Below are 6,130 nucleotides of genomic sequence, written 5' to 3'. Positions count from 1 at the left end.
AATTGAGGCACTAATGAAGTTTTCACAAGTTAGATTGATTACAAATTACTATAACGTTCAAATGCACCCCTTGTTTCCACAATACAACATGGTATTAGTGGATGTTATTGATGCAAAAGGTCTATATTTATTACTAGAAACTTGTCTGTGCTATGCGCGGTTTAAAAAGTATTCTTTATACTTATGAAATGATACAAAAAAAAAAAAATTAGAACATTCTAACTTTATTTGAATGAAAGGATCCTAACTAAAAAAATAATGAGGAATATAATTATTAATTGATCATTTGTATTCCAAACTAAATTCAATGATGTATCAGTTGAAGGTCAACATATTACTGGTGGATATTTATTATAACATTTACTTGATCGCCATATCAAAGAAGTTTTAGGGATTTTCTCTCTAGTATTTACTTTCAATCTCCCTACGTCTCAAAATAAGTGTCATCTTAGCAAAAATCACGACATTAAAAATCAATAAATATAATTTGAGTTTACTTTAACTTTTCCAATTTGTTAGATGATTTTTTAGAATTGAGCAATATTAAAGAGGATTACTTTTTTAATGCTAAGGGCATAGCTGGAAACTCATGTCAATTTATGTCTTGAATTCCAAGGTAACACTTATTTTGAGATAAAAAAAATTTAAAAATAAATTGACACTTATTTTGGGATGAGGGAGTATTAGTCTCCATTTACTCCCATAAATGTAAGATATATCTCCCTTAAATCCCTTAAATCTCATTAAATTTCTCTACTTACCAAACAATCTATTTAAGATCTTGAAATCTCTTGGCTAACCAAATATACTCTTAGAATCAGAAGTGGTGATGGATATGATAGTTTCTTGAGGACTTTTTATCTTTTCAACTATAGTATGGACAGGTCATAGAGATATATATTACTCTGCTTCTCTATAAACCACAATTATATAGTATAAAATATTATTTATAAATTAAAAAAATGACTTTTTTATCTTTAAATTATAGCATGGACGGGCCAAAGAGATGTGATATCCAGTGCTCTATGTATAAAAAGAGTGAGGGGCCTCAAAACTGATGGTGTACAAGGGTGGCTCAAAACTATTGGGGGCTAAAGTCAAACTTCAAATGAAGGGCCTCAAGTTTTGTTTTATCACAAAAACGAGAATAGAAAAAAGAATTCATTATTATTTTTCATTTGAAGTCTACTTTTTAAGGATTTATGTCAGATATCTCACTTACTTCCTCAAGAGCTCTTTTTTGAGATTGTATCAAAGATTCAATTCTTCTTTCTTAAGTTTTGAACAACCGGATTCAAATTTTCTAGTTGATATATTTTATATTCTAATAAATAATTAAAGAGACAATATATATTCACATAGTAAAATATCAAAACAAGCAAGTTGTAGATGAAAAAAATACTAAAAAGTTGAAATAATAGATCCTGATTCAAGAAGTTGACAACTTAATTTTAGAATTCTTATTTGATGTTTCAATGTACCTCTTGCAATATTTGGTGCCTGAGAAAAAACAAAAATAAAAAATTCATACATTGTGTCTTTCATAGCAATATAAGTCCAAGATTCTCTTGGAGAAACAAAGAAGAACATAAAAGCGTAGAAGTATATTAAAATTTTAGAGAAAGGTTAAAAGTAGATTGAGTATTGTAGAAAAATCAATCAGAGATCTTCTTTTTTGTCAATATACTAGAGATTGAGTATTTATATACTATACATTACTCATTGATTTAGGGGTTTTATTTTCTATAAATTAATTAACTATCTCCTTTTAATGACAAAAAGTACTTAGAATACTTTATAATTTTTCAAAAATAAACTATATTGATGAACAATGGAGCTCCCAAAATTGAGAGGCCTAAAGCCTACACTTTAGAGGCTTCACCCAAAAGCCACCGCTGATGGTGTAATAGTTTCTTACCAGTTTATGCTACTTTAATTATTTCTTTCCTTCTTTATAGAGTAATTTTTATTTTTCAAAAAAGAAAAATAATAAAAGTAAGAAAATATCGAAAAAGAAAACACTGTCATATAGTCGTTTTTGACGACGTCGCCTAGCTTAAAATTGCTTAATGTAGTTTTAAATTTTACTTTTCCTTTTTCTTTCTTATCTATTTCTTTTCTTTCCTCTCTACGTGATTCTGATGAGTCGTGAAATTACGCGATATTCGATGCTAATTTCTTAAGTTTTTGTGACTCTTTAAGCACTTTTGTTGTTACTTTTTGTGTTTTTATGTTGTTTTGTAGGAAAAGATGCCCGGAGAGCATAACAGAGCAAAACGGACGAAAATAGAGCAAAAATAGAACAAATCAACGTTTCTGGCACCACATGCTAATAGCATGTGGTGCAGCATGTTGAACATGCTAGCAGCATGTGGTGCAGCATCTGCTGTTAGTGAATATGGTGCAGCATGTGCAACATGCGAGCAGCATGTGGTGACAGAGAAATTGTCACTACATGCTACGGTTTTGGCACAACATGCGATTAGCATGTTGAACATGTGAATAGCATGTTGTGCAGCATGTTGTGCAAGAGGGTATTTTGGTCCAGATTTTGTTCCCGTTTTTTGGAATGATATAAATACTCTTTTAGGGTTTATAATATTTATCTTTGGCAGTTTTTCATCAAGTTTGGAGACTAGTTTTTACACCACACTTTGGGGTTAAAGATTTGAAGATTTGATTGAGTATTTCTTAAACCTTTAATTCATTTCTTCAATTTCTTGCTTTGTATTGTATATCTAAGTGTGTAGCTTTCTATTCCATAACTTGAATCTCGTTTATGAAAGTATGCTTGATTAAAGTTTGGTTTGAAACTCTTGTTATGCTTATGTATTGAATGATTCTTATTGCTATTGAAGTGGGTCTTTGTTGATTTAATTAATCTCGTTCTTGAATGTTTCCAAAGGGATTAGCTAACCCTAGGATTCACCCATTTACTTAGATTGAGCTTGGAAGAGGAAATCTAGGTTGGGAAAGATTAATTAACAAGAATTTGGGTCCTTAAACTCATCTAATAACTTGAGCTCGGAAGAGGATAGTTACTTGAGGTTAAATTGATTGTACCTAATATCACACTCTAAGGCTTGGGAAAGCTTAGAGTGAAATTCATTGATTTGGTTGGAAGACTTTCAACGAGATTTTAGATATCATTATCTATCAACACAAACCCGCTCTTAGTTGTAAAATCGTAAAATACGTTGGATCGTTACTTGAGTGTAATCTCCTATTATCCATGCTTGTGGCCATTGATCATTTTACTCGCTTTCTAGGCTAGTTTACATTTCCGCATTAGTTATAATCTTTCTCAAAAAAACCAAAATATTATATATCGTTTGGCTTTAGCGTAGTTGGTGAAAGTTCCTTACTTTCTTAATCGCCTAGCATATTGTTCCCTGTGGGATCGACCCCGACTCATAGTTGGGTAAATATATTGCATACGACCGTGTACACTTTCTCTTTGAGGAGTGTATTTGGACGTTATCAGATTCTTCCTTCTCTTTTCCTCTTCTTTTCATATTCATTTTCATTTAATTTTTTCATAAAATGACACTACCAATTAAGACTACAAATAGGATATAAGAGATCAAAAAGTATATGATAACCATACTTTAAATTCTTCACATACTTTTCATATACTTTTAATAACAAATTAGAAAGAAAAGATTTTTTTTCACAACAAATCAAAATTTACCCGAAGAAATTGCTAAAGGCTTTTCTTTGTCCTCAACTACATACATATTGATCTACTCCTGCTTTTAATAACAAAAGAGAAAGAAAAAAGAATTTCTTCACAAACAAATAGCAAAATTTTAGTCAAAATTCACTGCAAATAACCCTTCAAGGAATTTTTCCCCAATATTACAAATTACATAAAAAATTATTTTGTTAAGAAATATTACCTCGCACTACTTGAATACGAATGAAGAAAAGAAAATGAAAAAGGAAAAAAAATGGAGGAGCAAAAAGAGTTTATTTTTCCTATTTAAATCATTGTATTCTGTTTAAGACATTTTATTCTGTTTAAGTGTAAGAAGAAAAATAAAAAATAAACATATAAAACTATCATTATATCTTCTTTTTTTTCCCTCTCTCGAATTAAAATTGTAGACAAAGTATTGCTTTATTTTCTTATAATAAAATTTAGTGTTTGATAGTAAATAGGACCCATATAGCAAGAGATGTCCATTAAAATTTCACAGAATGTTCACTTGATGGGTTATTACTCGCAGTTAATTAATTTTTAAACGACATAGGAGTCGAGTTTAATACAATTACGTAAAAAGAATTAATTTATCAAATTTGGACATAGCAAAGATTTTAAAATAAAAGTTGAACTTCTAGATTGAGAAATCCAAAATCAAGTGTTTTGCTATTGATATAAGTTGCTCATAAAGCAACCAAAAAAAAAAGGAAGCACGATAAGGATTGTATTACTGGGAAAAAAAATCCCAACACGCGAGACAAAAGTAAGATTCCATTTTCTTGAATTTGCTACTTAAAAGAGAGAAGTTTCTTTCCTTATCTTTCAAATCTCAAAGTTTGCATCTTTGCAAAGTTAGTTACAATATTAGATCTTCATATCAAAAAATATAATGATAAGATAAAAGGGAGATTGGAGCGCCACTAACAAACCCTGATTGATTAATGGGATAAATATTTTCACCGCTAAAACGACTCTCTCTATCTCACTATGTGTGTGTCTATATATATATATATATATATATATATATATAATGCAATCCAACTCTAGCAAATATATACACTAAATTTAAAATCAAGGAAAACAATGGAGATTAACAAAAAAAAAAAAAAAAAACACCATAGAGTAATATGCTAAACTCTATTAGTACTTAATTTTCAGCAATTCAATATGAAAAGTCCTTAAACACATATTAAAATTTCTAATTACTTTTACTGTATTACTCTTTAATTTCTTACCCTTTTCTTTCAACGACTTTTGGTGTAGCACAAAATTTTCACTAGAAACAATGTTTTGCAAAGAAGATGGAAGCATATTTGTGAAGCACACTTTTCATAGCTTACAAAAACAGACTATTCACCAAATAAGAGAGGAAGATAGAAGAATGTCGGGCCGGCTCGCGGCTCGGCTCAGCTCGCCTGCTTGGCTCAACTCGATTCGATTTCAGTCAAAATTTAGCTCGGCTCGGTTAAAGCTCGGGCTCGATTAAGCCGTCTGATCAACTCAGCTCGGCTGGCTAGTTTGGTCATGTATTGATTACTTTAGACTAAAATTCATTCATTAATCTCAATTAAGTTAGAAAAATGTATATCTAATAATTATTATTTATTGTAATAAATTTATAGTTTTGTATTTCTTAATTAATTTGACGTAATTAAATTTTTTATAGACATCATTACTTAAGAACATCATTGCTTTATTTCTTTTTTTTTTTTTTTTTTTGCCTGAAAGTTTATTCTGTGTTCAATATTAAGTTAATGCATTCAAGTTTGAGTTCATGTTTAGACTAATGCTATATATATTTCGATTACACTTGAATGCAATTACCAAATTAAACTAGTAATGCTTATATTTTTCTTAATCAACCACTTTACTTGTAAATTTATTTTTTAATAGCGTAGAACAAAACATTAAAGAGCCGACTCAGGCTCGAGCTCAGTTATAATTTGACAAAGCTCGATATTATAAAAAGCTTAGTTGAGCTCGACTTTATTAGGCTCAGCCCGAGCTCGGCTCGACACCTAGGCCTAGTTGTGACACATTGAATTACAGTTTTAAGCAGAAGAGTGAAACTTTTATAGAAGAAAATGGAAGAAAAAGAAGGAAGAGAGTGGAAATTTAGGAAAAGTAATAAATTGTAATAATAGTAGGAAAGAGATAAATTAGGTATGTTGATTTATTTTGAGATTTTTACCCACTAAACCAATTAGTAAGAATTATATACAAGAATAACATATCTTTTTAAAAGCAATAAACATAGCACATTTTATAACATATATAGCACTTTGAAAAGAAAAAAAAAATACAATACTATATTCCTTTTTAAAGCCAACCCTCTCCATTAATTAATGAGATCTATTTCCATTAATATCATTTTACTCATCTACTCTTTTCTATCACTTCCGTAATGATCTCTCTCCCTCATAATTT

This window comes from Lycium barbarum, chromosome 1 (genome assembly GCF_019175385.1).
Source record: "Lycium barbarum isolate Lr01 chromosome 1, ASM1917538v2, whole genome shotgun sequence".
Taxonomy (NCBI): domain Eukaryota; kingdom Viridiplantae; phylum Streptophyta; class Magnoliopsida; order Solanales; family Solanaceae; genus Lycium; species Lycium barbarum.
The sequence above is the reverse complement of the archived record's forward strand: the minus strand, read 5'-3'. Positions refer to the sequence as shown.